The 18,188-nt window shown below is 47.1% G+C and overlaps 1 protein-coding gene and 1 long non-coding RNA gene across 7 annotated transcripts in view; one reads left to right on the top strand and one right to left on the bottom strand.

Moving 5' to 3' along the window:
* The window catches only part of palld (palladin, cytoskeletal associated protein), a 369,602-nt gene that overhangs the window by 85,364 nt on the left and 266,050 nt on the right, over positions 1-18,188 (bottom strand). The window lies entirely within an intron of this gene.
* LOC137320730 (uncharacterized) lies at positions 224-16,636 on the top strand. 2 transcript variants are annotated; one of them, XR_010962631.1, is made up of 5 exons: positions 224-552; positions 5,289-5,483; positions 10,055-10,304; positions 12,833-12,955; positions 16,344-16,636. It is a non-coding gene; the product is annotated as an uncharacterized lncRNA (long non-coding RNA). The 2 variants fall into 2 exon arrangements; XR_010962630.1 differs by lacking the exon at positions 16,344-16,636 and adding an exon at positions 14,591-15,125.

Here is an 18,188-nt window from a genome sequence, read left to right as displayed (position 1 = left end):
TTTTAAATCAGTGAGTTGTTATGATCTGGAATGCACTGCCTGAAAGGGCGGTGGAAGCAGATTCAATAGTAACTTTCAAAAGGGAATTGGATAAATACTTGAAAAGGAAAAATTTGTAGAGCTACGGGCAAAGTGCAAGGGAGTGGGTTTAATTGGATAGCTCTTTCAAAGAGCCGGCATAAGCACGATGGGCTGAATGGCCTCCTTCTCTGCTGTATGATACACTGGGCGCTAAATTGGGCCGTGTAGCACCCGTTGTTTCGGCGCTACACGGCCTCTCCGACATCCAAGATGGCGTCTTGGATGCGCACGCACGTTTCCTGCGTGACGTGCGCCAGACGCCATTTTGGTATAGGAGTTAGCACAGGCGCAGTTAACAAACGCTGGAATCATGTAAATTAGGGAGAAAATGGCTTCAATCAGTGTACAACGCTGATTAAAAGTGATGGACAGCATTTTGCACAGTCTTAACCCCGACCATCTGAACGTGTCTTAGAGTGCCTGGAGGACCCCCCACCGGCGCTATTTAAAGGGACCATGCAGGATTTACAGGTTAGTGGCTGGATTATTGCTTCTGGCTGCTCAGACATTTGTAACTGTTTTTTTGGAGGTCTCCTGTACTTGAATACCAGGACATGGGGACATAGCCGAACATTTAGAGCCAGGACGTACAGGAGTGAAGTTAGGAAATGCTTCTACGCGCAAAGGGTGGGAGAAGTTTGGAACCCTCTTCTGCAAATGACAGTTGGTGCTAGCTCAATTGAGAATTCTAAATCTGAGATTGATAGATTTCTGTGAACCAAGGGTATTAAGGGATATGGGGCTAAGGCGGGTATATGGAGTTAGGTCACAGGTCCACCCTGATCTGATCGAGTGGTGGAACATGCTCGAGGGGCAAAATGCCACCGCCACTTGCTGCCTCCTGATATATGCCATCTTCTCCTGCAAGAAAGCGGGATGTGTGTCTGGGTGATGTGCCTATGTGTGTGGCCAGTGAGTTGTGTGGCCAGTGAGTTGTGGGTGGGCAGCTTGCAACGGTGGTAATGTGTAGGGTGAGAGGGTTGAGTATTGATGGAAAGAGTTTGTTGGTATATGGGTGATTGGGGGTGTAGTGCGTGGAGCAATGGATGCGGCTGGTGATGTAGTTGGTAGGAGACGCCACTTGACAGTTGACCTCACTCATCTTGACCACTCATGTCAAAGCATTGAACTTCTTCCTGTTCTGCATCCATGTTCATGATGCCGTGCGCCTGGCATTGACTTCATCCCCTACTGCCTCCCACTACCTTTTGGATGTATGTCTGGAGGGCCTCTTGCTCCCCCCCCACCCACCCACTGCGGATATAGGATGTCCCTCCTTCTGTCCGCCTCTTGCACCAAGGCCTCTGATGCATCAGCAGAGAACCTTGGTGCACGGATTGGCAGATTGGTGAGGTCTTGTGTGCAGTTTGGAGGATGTGGGATTTAGTGGTGCGCAACCTTTATTCAATGTTTTAACATAACTCATCAGTATGTAAAAATAGGGATGGGACCTGTATCTGTGCTTTACGTGTGTGCGATGTTTGATCTCCGTTCAGACTCCGTGCAGACAGCAGGCTGTTATATTCAGCAAATAACAGGTACCAGCGACCTTTAAGAGATTTCTAACAGACAGCCTGCCTTTAAGAGATTGGAGCTTCCCCCTGCTGGTGGAAAGTGCGAATTGCATGGAATCCTTGTTCAACGCTGATTTCCAACGCAGATTGCAGGTAAGTCCTCAGGCCTGACAAAAATCTCGTCCTGCCTGCGCAGGGACCATGGGGTGCGGGGTAACAGCGGATCGTGCTACTCCCGCCCAAAAACAGGCCCTATCCAAGTTTTCCCCCTATGATTCTATGAAGTATTTGTCCAATTCCCTTTTGAAAGTTATTATTGAATCTGCTTCCACCGCCCTTTCAGGCAGTGCATTCCAGATCACAACTACAATTGTACAAGTTCTATTATATTCCTATAATGTAGGTTGATACTTTAATAAATTATGATTATGTAAAACGGCCGTGTTCTCACTGGGGAAGAGAAGGTTGAAAGGCGAAATGATTGCTGGTTTTAGGGTTCTAAAGGGGACTGGATAATGTCGAACATGATAAGCTGTTTCACCTTGTCCAGAACAGTAGAACCAGAGGATACGGCCTGCACTTGAAAGAGGATAAATTCAAAACTGGGGCAGAGTCTGTGGAGAAAGAAACAGAGTTAACGTTTCAGATCTGAAACCTTAACTGTTTCTTTCTCCACAGACGCCGCCTCACTTGCTGAGCTTTTCCAGCATTTTCTGTTCTTATTTCAGATTTCCAGCATCCGCAGTATTTTGCTTTAAGTTCAAAACTAATCTGCGGAAACAATATTTCAGTGAGCGAGTGGTCAATCTACGGAACAGGCTCCCTAGAGAGACGGTGGAATCAGTTAGTATTGATTCATCCAATTGCAAATTCGATAGATTTCTTTAAGGAAATGACATTTTGGGATACAGTACATGAGTAATTTGAGACTTGACGTGTGGTAGTGTAACTTGCTTGGGAGGAACAGGTTACTTTGGACCTATGGTTCCCAAAGCTCTCCACCACTGGGGGTTTTCCTCGGCTCGTGTCTGGGTCTGTTGTAGACCAATTGATAGAGATTGATTGCTGTGATTAGTCAACAACTCCATTATCGTTGTCTCATACGACTATCAGGATGGTAGAAGGCGACCCAGATGGACCTTGGTCTTTTTTCATCTAACAATTCCTATGCAATAGTAAAATTGTAGCAAAAATGACAGAGTTAGCATTGCTAATGCTTAGAAAGGAGTGTGCACCAGATTACACCATCCAGTGCATGGGTTGTCCAAGCTTTTCTCTTTATGGACTACATAGGTAGATACCATGGAGTCTCAGGGGTCACATTTAAAGTATAAACCCATGATCCCATGAATTTGCATATACCTAAAAGTCCTGATATCTCGATACTCTGATTTAAGATTTCTCCAATTGTAAGATCATAAGAAATAGGAGCAGGAGTAGGCCATACGTCCCCTCGAGCCTGCTCCGCCATTCAATCAGATCATGGCTGATCTTCGCCCTCAACTCCACTTTCCCGCCTGATCCCTTGATTCTCTTAGTGTCCAAAAATCTATCTATCTCAGCCTTGAATATACTTAATGACTCAGCATCCGCAGCCCTCTGGGGTAGAGAATTCCAAAGATTCACAACCCTCTGAGTGAAGAAATTCCTCCTCATATCAGTCCTAAATGGCCGACCCCTTATCCTGAGATGATGCCCCCTAGTTCCAGACTCTCCAGCCAGGGGAAACAGCCTCTCAGGGTCTACCCTCTCAAGCCCTCTAAGAATCTTATATGTTTGAATGAGATCACCGCTCATTCTTCTAAACTCCAGAGAGTATAGGCCCATTCTACTCAATCTCTCCTCATAGGACATCCCAGGAATCCATCTAGTGAGGCAACAGTACTAAGAAGAGCCCTTTCTAAATCTCCAGGCCCACAAAATTTAAATAGGACAAACCAATGAAGAAGAAATATCAGTTGAAATAGGACTGCATGGTCTGGGCTTCGAAGGCTGGATTGACACTTGGGAGGGGAGGGGGCAAATGTGGCCCTGGGGAGGGGGGCGGTGCAGGTTGGACATCTCTGGTCCAGTGGGTACAGTAAGCGTTGATGACACTGGTGGTCTTTCCTCCCCACTTCTTGTCATATGTAAATGTGTAATGATTGTGTGCCTTATTGTTTGTAATGTATAAACAGTACAAGGCGTTTTGTTGGGTTGGGTGGGGTGGTGGTGGGGGGGGGGAATATAGGAACAAAGGAACAGGAGTAGGCCCTTCAGCCCCTCAAGCCTGTTCCACCATTCATTGAGATCATGTCTGATCTGTATCCTAACTCCATTTACTCGCTTTGGCTCCATAGCCCTCAATACCCTTGGCTAGCAAAAATCTATCGATCTCAGATTTAAAATTATTAATTGAGCGAGCATCTACTGCTTTTTGTGGGAGAGGGTTCCACACTTCTACCACCCTTCGCGTGAAGAAGTGTTTCCTAACTTCTCTCCTGAATGGGGGGGGGGGGGGGGGAGGGGGAAGACACTGGTTTGGATGATTAATTGGACGGTTTCTGTAACGGGCAGCCAATCCGCATCGCCGGTTTTATACCTGGGCGGGAAGTTTGAAAATCTACCCGGTTTGCTTTTGTGCGCTGCTGTCGGTCAATGTAATATAAACATTTCCATCCTCCTCACACCCCTTCGTTGATACCAGCTAGACACAGTGTGCAGGCACACTAGGCTTCCCAACTCTGGTTGAATGTATCCCTGGAGGTTACGTCACCTGACTTCCTGCCTCCAACTGCCCCGCCCCCCCCACACTCCCGCCATTGGTTGTGCCCCAAACCTCCATCCTCATGGTGCGGCCAATTGGAAAGCGAAAAGACTCCCAATTGGACGATTCTTGACTGTCAGTCAAACAGCCTTTTTTTCCCCCCCATCTCCATTATTTTTATGATGTGGAGATGCCGGTGATGGACTGGGGTTGACAATTGTAAACAATTTTACAACACCGAGTTATAGTCCAACAATTTTATTTTAAATTCACACAAGCTTTCGGAGGCTTCCTCCTCTTCCTCCTTCCACACCGTTCACCTGAGGAAGGGGGAAGCCTCCGAAAGCTTGTGGAATTTAAAATAAATTTGTTGGACTATAACTTGGTGTTGTAAAATTGTTTACCATTATTTTTATAACTAATAACTAAAGTCTTCAAAGAAAATGTAAAAAAACACACTTCTTTTTAAATGCCCCCTCTGATTTTTCTCCAGGGGTGTTGGCTCACAACAGTGTCCAGGAGATTAATCTTCAATTCCTGGAGGCTCCAGGCCAATCCTGGAGGGTTGGCAACCCTAATGCACACCGGGGAACAAGGTTACTGTAGCAGTATTTTGAAACCTAACAGATCACATGTCGGGGGATCTCCAGTGGGAGCGAGCGTAAATTTTCCTTTGGCGGAGAAGGGGCCAGAGAAGGAGGATTTGGAAAAGGATTAGAAATCACTTCAGCTGCTCTCGGTTTATGAGGGCATGTCATCGGGACCTCTCAAAGATATTGCAGTGTTGTAACCCCCCGCCCTGGCTATTTATTATTCTACCCCTATTACCCGTTTCTTAATTGAATGGTTTATGGGGGGGCGGGGGGGTGTTGGTGAAGCAGATTAATCATTTCTGGTCGTGTTGCTGCCCGGGCAACTCTGTAAAATTATAACCTTCTGCCTTTCAGCCCCTCCGTTCTCTCTCTCTCTCTCTCTCTCTCTCGAGCACCATCTATACAGCATATGGATGACTAGTGAAAGCAGAGACTATACACAGAGGATTCGGAAGACACTCAGTACAGTAGCTTCCACACACCCTCCACACCCATCCTCCTCCCTTAAAGGGCACGACCACCCAGTAACATGACATCTCCACCGATACGGTAAGTGAAGCTTGTTCTAATGCCAAGGTGTGTTGAAAACAGGTCCGGTGTCAATTAAGACCAGTAGATCGATCGCCTTGGGAGGACCAGAACAGCGGCCGGTGAAGACTAGAATTTAAATCGTAGCCTCACCGAGTCTCGTGAATAAATAACCTGATGGGCAATTTTCCTGTTCCCTATCCCCCCGACCCCCCCAACTCATTTGATGTAGGATCCTAAATATTGTTTTAAAATTAAAAATTATGATTTCATAGCTGGTTTATTTTATTTGGGGAGGGGGGTAGGGGAAGAGAGGAAAGATGTGATGGGATCCACAGTTTGCAAGGGTGTGCAATGTTCCCGTTTGCCCAATAAAACCTCAACCTTCATTAAGATCCAAATTTTGAATGCCGGTCACCAGAGAACCAACAATTGGCACAATGGGGATCAGGCGGGAAAGTGGAGTTGAGGTAGAAGATCAGCCATGGTCTTGTTGAATGGCGGAGCAGGCTCGAGGGGCCCTATGGCCTCCTCCTGCTCCTATTTCTTATGCTCTTACAAGTAATCAGACCATTTGCAATAACCTCTGATCAATCAATGCCAGTCTTCTGGCTATTAATATTGTCATTAAATTAGAGAGTATCACAAAGTAAGGAGTTCGAGTCCCATGTGATGTGCGGTGCTACAAGGCAAGGCAATTTTCAATGAGGCCATCATTTTGCCATTCCAATTTCCTTGCTTCAAAGCTCGAAAGTCAGGCTACAGGAACTTTCAAACTAAATCACCAATAAGTGAGACCTTCAGACCAGGGTCGGAGCTAAGGTCAAAGAAAAGAAAATGAAAAAAGAAAGAAAAACTTGCATTTCTACACCGCCTTTCACGATCTCAGGACGTCCCAAAGCGCTTTACAGCCAATGAAGTACTTTTGAAGTGTAGTCACTGTTGTAACATAGGGAAACGTGGCAGGCAATTTGCGCACAGCAAGATCCCACAAACAGCAAAGTGATGATGATCAGATAATCTGTTGTTTGTGATTTTGGTTGTGGGATACATATTGGCCCAGGACACCGGGGAGAATTCTCCTGCTTTTCTTCAAAAAAGTGGCTGTGAGATATTTTACATCCACCTGAGAGGGGAGACAGGGTTTCGGGTTTAATGTCTCATCTGAAAGACGTTGGAACAAAAAAAAGGCAGAAGATACCTTGCAAGAACCGGCAAATTCACAGCATTGTCCATCAGACAAGGGCGGTAGTGTGCTGCAGGCTGTGTGGTTAACAAGAGTAAACTATTCCAATCAGATAAAGATGGTCAGTAAACAGGACTGCATGCCTAAAGGCTGTGGTAGATAGTTCACAGATCGCAAACTGTGATATTTAAATGTAATTCCCTGGAGGGGGGAAATATTGTTCAAGGATTCAATGGGAGGAGGGGAGGGAGTTGGATTACTTTTTCTCTGAAGGTTATTACACATGTATAAAGTTGACTTTTAAAATTGTTCAATGTCTAATAGTAATCGGCATCAATTTTGAAAACTGTTTCCCTACATTACAACAACAACTACAATTCAAAAGTACTTCATTGGCTTTCAAGTGCCTGAGGTTGTGAAATGCGCTATATAAAAGCACGTTCTTTCTTTCTTTCTTTCTATATTGAGAACTATTCGAAGAAGAGCAGGGACCTCTCTCGATGGCTTGGCCAACATCCCTCTGGACCAGACCCGCCACAAACCGGCCATTCATCTCTTTGCGGGATCTGACGATGAGACAAAATGGCTGCCGCGCTCGCCTACATAACAACATTGACTACACTTCAAAGTATGTTATCCCGTGCGTAGAGCCCGTTGAGAGCTCTGATAAAGCACGGTATAAATGTAAGTCTTTGCACATCATATGCTTTCCACACACACGTACAATTGTTGAGTTGGTTGAAGGGTTGACATTTTCCAATTGGCGTTATTTTAACACTGGCGTTAATCGAATGCTGATCAGAAAATTTTTGATAAAAAAGCTTCTCTCCATTCATGCAGTGACATTGTAACTGGAAACGAATCAGATCTTTTAGAGAGTTTTTTTTTAAAAGAACAAATTGCACATTGGCTGCTATTTAATGTTTACAATAAATGGGTTAATGACTTCATTAAAATAGCAGACAAAGGAATTTCACATGAATGGTTTAGTGCTTTTGTTAATGGTATTGTATCAACCCTAAAATGAATACAAAAAGGGTATATAGGCACTGGAGAAGGTATAAAAAAGATTTACTAGGATGATACCAGAACTGAGAGGTTATACTTTTCAGGAAAGATTGAACAGGCTGGGGCTCTTTTCTCTAGAAAAGAGAAGGCTGAGGGGTGACCTGATTGAGGTCTTTAAAATAATGAAAGGGTTTGATAGGGTAGACGTAGAGAAGATGTTTCCACTAGTGGGGCGAGGTAGAGAGGTGGAGAGGTTTAGGGAGGGAATTCCAGAACTTAGGGCCGAGGCAGCTGAAGGCACGGCCGCCAATGGTGGAGCGATGAAAATCGGGGATGCGCAAGAGGCCAGAATTGGAGGAGCGCAGAGATCTCTATCAATTAGTCTACAACGAATTGTAGGTTGAGGAAAGAATGTTGACCAGGACATTACAGTGGCCTTTTTTCCAAAATGGTGGCCGCGCTTGCCGCCATTTTGTCCGGGATGGACTCCCCGCTGGCCTCCATTTTGTCCAAGCCGGCTGCTGTACTTGCAGCTGTGCTGCCCCTGGGAGAAGTCCCCTGCTTCAGGTTAACATCTCGTTCAAAGGACGTCGCCTCCGACAATGCAACTCTCCCCAAGTACTGCGCTGGAGTGACTGGATTCTATGCCTGCGTCCCAGTGTGGGCTTTGAATTCACAGCCACGGTTGGTGCGAGTGCTACCAACTGAGCAAAGCAGAGTTGGAGCCCAAGATTACAAGCTGTAATGTTTATTGGTTTAGGGCATGCACATTTGAGAGAGTTTTCACTGACACAGACCGGCCCCACACAAATCTTTCGGCCAGCGATCCCCACACACACATACACACCCATACAGACCCACACACACATACACACCCATACAGACCCACACACACACACACACACACCGACCCACACACACATACACACCCATACAGACACACACACACACACATACAGACCCACACACACACACATACAGACCCACACACAGACACACACATACAGACCCACACACACACATACAGACCCACACACACACACACACACATACAGACCCACACACACACACATACAGACCCACACACACACACACACACACACACACACACACCCATACAGACCCACACACACACACACCCATACAGACCCACACACACACACACATACACACCCATACAGACCCACACACACACACACATACACACCCATACAGACACACCACACACACACACACCGACCCACACACACACACACAGGCCTACACAGACACCGACCCACAAACACATACACACCCATACAGACACACACACACACCCATACAGACCCACACATACACACCCATACAGACACACACACACACACACATACCGACCCACACACACACACCCATACAGACCCACACACACACACCCATACAGAACCACACACATACACACCCATACAGACCCACACACACACACCCATACAGAACCACACACATACACACCCATACAGACACACACACACACACACATACAGACCCACACACACATACACACCCATACAGACCCACACACACACACCCATACAGACCCACACACACACACCCATACAGAACCACACACATACACACCCATACAGACACACACACACACACACACATACAGACCCACACACACATACACACCCATACAGACCCACACACACACATACACACCCATACAGACCTACACACAGAGACACAGATCCACACACACACAAGACCCACGCACACATGTACGTACAAAACATACATGTGCGGGCATGCACACACGCAAATGCACACACACATTTCCAGTAGCCATCAGCAGTGAGAACCAAAGCTCATTTTTCTCCTCCCTAGCCCATGAGGCCAAGGTGAACTGCTGCCCCAGGTCACAGCCAATAATCAACACAGGCCAAGGGACTGAACCAGAAATCTTTCTGTACAAGTTGTCGCTTCAAGCCCCACTCCAGAGACGTGAGCACAAAATCATACTGGCTGACACTCCGGTGCAGTACTGAGGGATTATTTTGGATGAGACGTTAAACCGAGGCCCCGTCTGCCCCTCTCAGGTAAAAGATCCCACGGCACTATTTTGAAGAAGAGCAGGGGAGTTCTCCCCGGTGTCCTGGGGCCAATATTTATTCCTCAACCAACATCACTAAAAAAAAACAGATTATCTGGTCATTATCACAATGCTGTTTGTGGGATATTGCTGTTTGTGGGATCTTGCTGTGCGCAAATTGGCCGCTGCGTTTCCTTACATTACAACAGTGACTACACTTCAAAAAAAAACCTACTTCATTGGCTGTAAAGCGCTTTGGGACGTCCTGAGGTCGTGAAAGGCGCTATATAAATGCAACTTCTTTCTTTCTCTTTATGTGTTATCTAATAGCTGGGTCAATTGTGACACTGGAGAGAAGGCCTGGAACAGACTGCCGGCCTATGTGGGAAAAAAAGAACCCTCCACAAATTGAGACGGTCTGAGCGAGGCCTTGTGAAGGAATGAATCACGCTGACAACCGCCTGAGGCCGAATTCTACAGCAACAGATATCGCTGCAGCCATTTAAACAGCGTCTGTGAAATGTTCCCCAAGGGAATATAAATCTTTATGTTAAGCATGAACACAGCGATGCTTGAACCGGTGAATCATGTAGTGTGCATATGTGCTGAGCGTGTGTGGTCTTTCCTTCGTTGTAAGGCAGCGTTGCTAGTAGAAACCAACACTTTGGAGAACCTCCTCGTGGGCCCGGCCAAGATGGCCACCTACAGGCCCCGGTTTAGATGCGGCCCGTGGGGGCGGTCGCTCCCACTGCCCGGGTGGCCCTGGAGAAGCAGCGCGCGGTGTCTGCCGGTACGCTCGAGGCTTCCCGCGGCCGGTGGGCACCACGGGGGCTGGAGTGCGTAGTGGATAATACATTATTATTTAAGTTTATAAGCTTCCATTGTTTTTTTTATGGTTTAATTCCTTGCCCCTTTTCAAAAGGAAGCCCTTTTGTTTGATGGCACTGGGGCAACCCAGTGTCTCCTTGTTGGTTTATTTAGAAAAGGCAGCACTTGGGCAGCAGAAAGTAGTTATAAAAAAGGAGCAAATGTGACTCCCCCCCCTTGTAGGCCCAGCTGGCCTAGGGCAGTGAGCCGTTGAGCGCAGGAATCGCTCAGCTTCGATTCCTGGCCCGTGCTGAGGGAGCCCCTCTCGGCCAAGGCCCTGCAATAAGGTTCAGTGTCCCCCGGGTTAGGGAAGGGGCAATAAAAAGAAGATATGAGGGCAGGGCCCCCTGCTGAAAGTGCACGTGTGTCACTAACGGGTGAGGGTATAGAATCACACAGCACAGAAGGAGGCCATTCGGCCCATCGTGCCTGTGCCGGCTCTTTGAAAGAGCTTTCCAATTAGTCCCACTCCCCCCACCCCCTCCCGCTCTTTCCCTGGAGCCCTGCAAATGTTTTCTTTTGAAAGTTATTATTGAATCTGCTTCCATCACCCTTTCAGGCAGCGCGTTCCAGATCATAACAACTCGCTGCGTAAAAACAAAAATTCTCCTCATTTACCACTCCGGTTCTTTTTGCCAATTATCTTAAATCTGTGTCTTCTGGTTACTGACCCTTCTGCCACCAGAAACAGCTTCTTCCTATTTACTCTATCAAAACATCTCATAATTTTGAACGCCTCAGTTAAATCTCCCCTTAACCTTCTCTGCTCTATGGAGAACAATCCCAGCTTCTCCAGTCTCTCCACTTAACTGAAGTCCCTCATCCCTGGTTTTCTTCAAGTAAATCTCCTCTGCACCCTCGCCCAGGCCTTGACATTCTTCCTAAAGTGCGCTGCACAGAATTGGACACCATACTCCTATTGAGGCCTGATCAGTGATTTATAAAGGTTTAGCATGACGTCCTTGCTTTTGTACTCTATGCCTCTATTCATAAAGCCAAGGATCCCGTATGCTTTTTTAACAGCCTTATCGACTTGAACTGCCACCTTCTAAGATTTGTACATGTGAACCCAAAAATATAAATGGGCAGGATCAAGCTCAGCTCTGGTGCCTTTCCACCCCCGCTACCCGTCCCCGGCCCCCTTGGTCGAATAACCTGGCGACGCTCAGGGTTCAGCCCCGCACATGAGAATGGTCACGCAGATGAGGTACTGGAAGAGTGAGCCTGCAGGAGATGAGTCTTTTGGGGGGAAAAGGGATTGTTGCCTATTAAAAAGGCTAATGGAGTGTTGGTGTTTATCCCAAGGGGGCTGGACTACAAAGGGGTGGAAGTTACGTTACGGTTTATATAAAGCTCTGGAGACTGCATTCAGTTCTGGGCACCACAGCTCAGGAAGGATATATTGGCCTTGGAGGGGGCGCAGCGTAGATTCACCAGAATGATTCTGTCGGCTAAAAGGGTTAAATTACGAGGACAGGTTGCGTAGACTAGGCTTGTATTCCCTTGAATATAGAAGATTAAGGGGTGATCTAATTGAGGTGTTTAAGATGATTGAAGGATTTGATAGGGTAGATAGAGAGAAACTATTTCCTCTGGTGGGGGAGTCCAGAACAAGGGGGCATAACCTTAAAATTAGAGCTAGGCCGTTCAGGGGTGATGTCAGGAAGCACTTCTTCACACAAAGGGGAGTGGAAATCTGGAACTCTCTCCCCCAAAAAGTTGTGATGTGGAGATGCCGGTGATGGACTGGGGTGGACAAATGTAAGGAATCTTACAACACCAGGTTATAGTCCAACAGTCCAAAAAGTTGTTGAGGCTGGGGGTCAATTGAAATTTTCAAAACTGAGGTTGATAGATTATCGTGAGGCAAAGTTATTAAGGGTTACAGAATCAAGACGGGCAGATAGAGTTAAGATACAGATCAGCCATGATCTAAACGAATGGCGGAACAGGTTGGAGGGGCTGAATGGCCTACTCCTGTTCCTACTAAAAGGGCAGGATTTCCTCGTTGTACTAATGGGCTGTCATGGGACTGTAGGAAATCTGTTTATTCTTTCAAAACAAAGAATCAGGTTGACAAGCTCTTACAGGAACGTTTGAGCAAGGACTTGCCTGGGTGTTTTGTCTCCTTTGTAGGTCTGGGTTGCGTTTAGCTGATCCAAAACCGCAAATTGAAACTTCTCCCATACGTTTCTTAGTCATGTGTAATCCATATTAATCTTGTCTCCAATACTTTTTCAGGTTGGACTGTGCAGAACAAAGGCCTCGGAAGTTTAAGGAAAGGGTTTTTTCTGGTGTCAGCAGAAGCATGGAGAATTTATCATCCTCGCCCGTGTGTATTTACAGAACTTTACTAACCCCAAAGTATGTGAGAGCTAACTAATGGTTTGCTGCAAGCTAACAGCGCTCATTGGCTCAACGCCATCTCCGTTTGAACCGTTTGTCTGCACGCTTATATTCCCCTTCTCCTCCTTACAATCCTAGACTGATACAGCACAGAAGGAGGCCATTCGGCCCATCGTGCCTGTGCCGGCTCTTTGAAAGAGCTATTCAATTAGTCTCATTCCCATGCCCTTTCCCAATAGCCCTGCAAATTTTTTCCCCTTTTGTCCAATTCCCTTTTGAAAGTTATTATTGAATCTGCTTCCACCGCCCTTTCAGGCAGTGCATTCCAGATCATAACAACTCGCTGCGTAAAAAAACTTCTCATCATCTCCTCCCTCTGGTTCTTTTGACAATTACCTTAAATCCGTGTTCTCTGGTCACCGACCCTTCTGCCGGTGGAAACAGTTTCTCCTTATTTACTCTATCAAAAGCCATCATGATTTTGAACACCTCTATTAAATCTTCCCTTAACCTTCTCTGTTCCAAGGAGAACAATCCCAGCTTCTCCAGTCTCCCCACATAACTGAAGTCCCTCATCCCCCGTACCATTCTAGTAAATCTCCTCTGCACCCTCTCTAAGACCTTGACATCCTTCCTAAAGTGCGGTGCCCAGAATTGGACACAATGATCCAGCTGGGGCCTAACCTGCGATTTATAAAGGTTTAGCATAACTTCCTTGTTTAAAAACACACACAAGCTTTCCTTTGATCTCCTTCTGTTACCTCCTCCCTCATAGGCACATGTCCTTTTCCTCCTTCTCCAAAGGATAGGCTGATTCCTGGGGTGGCAGGACTGCGTATGAGGAGAGATTGGGTCGACTCGGCCTGTATTCACTCGAGTTTAGAAGAATGAGAGGGGATCTCATTGAAATGTATCAAATTCTGACAGGGCAAGACAGACTGGATGCAGGGAGGATATTTTCCCCTGGCTGGGGGGTCCAGAACAAGGGGTCACAGTCTCAGGATACGGGGTAGGACATTTAGGACTGAGATGAGGAGAAATTTCTTCACTCAGAGGGTGGTGAACCTGTGGAATTCTCTACCACAGAAGGCTGTGGAGGCCAAGTCACTGAGTATATTTAAGAAGGAGATAGATAGATTTCTAGACACAAAAGGCATCAAGGGGTATGGGGAGAGAGCGGGAATATGGTATTGAGATAGAGGATCAGCCGTGATCGCACTGAATGGTGGAGCAGGCTCAAAGGGCCGAATGGCCTACTCCTGCTCCTCTTTTCTATGTTTTCTATGTTTCTATCGAAACAATAGAAGGTCTTCACCTTTCTCCCCTTGGTTACACCTCTGCCCAACCCTTGAGTTACATTTAAGCCCAGTTAAGGATGGCAGTGGCTGAGACTACCTTTGACATCACACAGATCCACTTACTCAGGAGAAGCAAGCATCCGTGAATCCCTCCAGATAAGGGTTTTAATGGGAGTGAACAGGGAAAGACTATTTGCTCTGGTTGGGGAGTCAGTGAGCGGGGGGAGATCATCAATTTAAAAAGGTCACTAAAAAAGCAAGGATAGAAGAAATGTCTTTACTCAAGAGGTTGTTAAAGCATGGAATTCTTTGTCACAGGGAGTGGTTGAGGTAGAGACTATTGTATCTCTTACAGGAAAATTGGAGAAATATTTGAAGCAGAGTAGGATACAGGGCTATGGGGAAGCCTGAAGCAGTGGAGATCATTTTGGATTGCTCTAGCAAAGGGAAGACACAGGCACGATGGGCCGAACGACCTCTCGCCTCTGAGTCAGAAAGTTGTGGGATCGAGCCCCACTCTGCAGACTCGAGCCCATAATCGAGGCTGGCACTTCGGTGCAGTATTGAGGGAGTGCTGCGCTGTCGGAGGTGTCGTCTTTCGGATGAGGTTAAAACCGAGACCCGGCCTGCCCTCGCGGGTGGAGGCAAAAGATCCCATTGGACCATTTCAAAGAAGACCAGGGGAGTTCTCCACGGTGTCCTGGGCCAATATTTATCCCTCAACCAACATCACAAAAAACAGATTATATCTGGTCATTTATCACATTGCTGTTTGTGGGATCTTGCTGTGCGCAAATTAGCTGTCGCATTTCCTACATTACTACAGTGATTACACTTCAAAAGTACTTCATTGGCTGTGAGTTAAGTACTTTGGGACATCCTGGGGACACAATAGGCACTATGTAAATGCCAGTCATTACTTTTGTCCTGAGCTGTAAGCTTCTATGGTTCGGTAAAACAAATGAAATGTTTAATAAAAATGAAAGTAATCTTCTGACTGACTAAAACTGAAATGGTGTAAAATTTAAAAGTAGTAACAGAGTGTACTCTTGCACAGCGTTTTTCTCATCTCCCAGCAGGTGAAAACTGGCGGAGATTATATCGTGTCCAAGGTGTGTTAGGGGAAGGGAGCAAAAGAGCGTAGAAATGAACCTGCTCAACTGGGAGATGGCATGGTCTCCAATAAGGTGGCGCCAGAGCTCCCCTGGTGGCTTAATGAGTAAACGCGTCCATCAGTGACGGACTGAGCCCCAGCCTGTGTTGAAATTATCTGAACCCAGCTGGAGCAGGGATCGGTGTGCTGCAAATGGACTTGGTACTCCCAGGCTATAAAGAAGAAATAAAATCAGGTAGGTTGTCAGACCTGATTTACTAGCTGGTAATCCTTGCTGGGAAGTACACGGACAAGGATATCGGGTAGTGACCGATCGGTTGTGATGTCCTCTTTTTAAAAAAAAAAGGAAAGAACTTGCATTTATATAGCGCCTTCCACGACCTCGGGAGGTCCCAAAGCGTTTTACAGCCCGTGGAGTACATTTGAAGTGTAGTCACAGTTGCAGTGTAGGAAACACGGCAGCCAATTTGCGCACAGCAAGATCCCACAAACGGCAATGAGATAAATATCCAGATCTTTTTGTTATAGGTGTTGGTTGAGGGATAAATATTGGCCAGGACATCAGGGAGAACCGCCCTGCTCTTCTTCGAATAGTGCCAGGGAATCTTTTATTTGCACCTGAGAGGGCAGACGGGGGCCTCGGTTTAACGTCCCATCCAAAAGACGGCACCTCCGACAGTGCAGCACTCCCTCGGTACTGCTCTGGGGGCGTCAGCCTGGATTAAATGCTGAAGTCTCTGGAGTGGGACTTGAACTCACGACCTTCTGACTCGGGGGGGGGGGGGGCGGTGGCGTGAGCGCTGCCAACTGAGCCACGGCTGACACTGACGCTCGTTAGTCAGGCTCACAAAATTGGCCTGAGGTACTTGGGGGGGTGTGTGCGGTGCGGTGCTGGTATCTGTGGACCTTGGCGAGAGTCAGTGCCATCAAGGAGAGGAGTAAGGAAGGAAAAATGTGATGCCATAAATAGAATTCATTTTCTCTTGAATCATAGTGGAGAAACCCACGATTAGTGAAGAATTAGCATCGCCGTCTCCGGGCACAGCTATGAAAGCAAAGCAGCGTGCCGAGACTTGGATTGCAAGGAGGAAATAAACCCAGAACATCCACATTTGGAGCAGACCTTTTCGTCTCTAGAGGTCTGTAGAAAAAAAACACGCAGCACACTAAACCTCGTCTTAGCAACCAACTGCGGCAAAAACAATTGTGCAGGAATTTGGCAGGCCCAGAAGGTTTATACACTGGTCTATTCCTGGAGGCGGCGTCAGCCTCGTGTATTCCCAATAAATTAGTCTGACAGCGCTAAGCCATTTTGGTAACATCCCACTCAGATTGCTTGAAATACTTCTTAAATGATCCAAAAACACAAACCTACTTGGGTTAGTTTTTATATGCAGCTAATCCGAGCTGCAGGCTTGATTACACTGCTGGCAGGGTTACATAGTGGAAACGCATTGTGCAGCAGAAGTTCACCTCATTCAGTCAGCGACACCATCAGCTGCTAATGCGACTGGAATTGGTCTTCTGTGGCACAAGACCAGTGAGGGCGCATATTCCAAAGGGTGTGTCCGACGGCACGGCCTGGTCGTACCAAAGCCTTTATTGCCGTATGCCAGGTCCGTAGGTGGTGCGGTGCCCAGGGAGAGACGCATTGCTGGACGCGCCAACCTCCGGGTGAGATGTCGAACCCGAGCCCTGCCTCTGCCTGCTTCGGTGGCTTGTCAGCCGTGGCTCGGAGGCGGGAGTGGTACCCACTGAGTCGGACGGTCATGGGAACAAGTCCCACCCCAGAGACTTGAGCACAAAAAAAAAAATCTAGGCTGACACTCCCAGCGCAGTACCGAGGGAGCGCTGCTCTGCCGGAGGTGCCATCTTTCGGATGAGACGTCAGACCGTCTGCCCTCTCAGGTGGACGTAAAAGATCCTATGGCATTATATTGTCATTATCACATTGCTGTTTATGGGGCCTTGCTGTGCACAAATTGGCTGCCGCGTTTCCTACATTGACTACACTTCAAAAAGTACTTCATTGGCTGTAAAGCGTTTTGGGACGTCCTGAGGTTGTGAAAGGCACCATATATAAAAGCAAATTCTTTCTTTTCTTTTTATGTAAGTATTAACGATCACATGATGCTGTCCAAAGAAGAAAAATGCAGTTCTCCCAGTGGCCTGGCCAACATTCCTCCTCCCCGCCCCTCCCCTCCCGCTTCAGCAAAAAATCACTAAGAATAGTGCAACTTGTCATGCGGGACCTTGCCCTGCAGAAAGGCTGTCACATTTGCCCACATGACGCTCGCTGCACTTCAAAAGTAATTAACTGTATGAGAAGCACTTTGAGAAGCCCGTTCATAATCACTGCGTCCCTGGCGGATGCTGATTATTGCAATATATCGTCCAACAGCCAGGTAAGGTGGCTAAAGCTGACCAGTGCACCGTCCTCGCTGACACCGTGCGGTAATTAATCAATTGGAGGCTGCTTTCCACACACGCAGAAGGAGGAATACACAGTTAAAATCAGACCATTAAAAACGCTGATGGATACACGCCAACCACTGAAGGGCAGAGGTCAGATCATTGGTCTGTGTCCCTGGGTTAGGTGGGGGTGGGGGGGGGGGAGTAAGGAGAGGAAAGGTGGGTGAAAAGAGCCGCTATTTAAGGAGATTTGATGCAAAGTCCGCTCCTAAGAAAGACTCGCCTTTCGCGACCTCGGGACGGCCAAAAGCACTTCACGGTCAATGAAGTACTTTCGAAGTGCAGTCACTTGTTGTCATGTGGGAAACACAATGGCCAATTTGCGCACAGCAAGATCCCACAAACAGCGATGAGATAATGACCGGAT

The sequence above is a fragment of the Heptranchias perlo genome, chromosome 4 (assembly GCF_035084215.1).
Source record: "Heptranchias perlo isolate sHepPer1 chromosome 4, sHepPer1.hap1, whole genome shotgun sequence".
NCBI lineage: Eukaryota > Metazoa > Chordata > Chondrichthyes > Hexanchiformes > Hexanchidae > Heptranchias > Heptranchias perlo.
The sequence above is the reverse complement of the archived record's forward strand: the minus strand, read 5'-3'. Positions and strand labels throughout refer to the sequence as shown.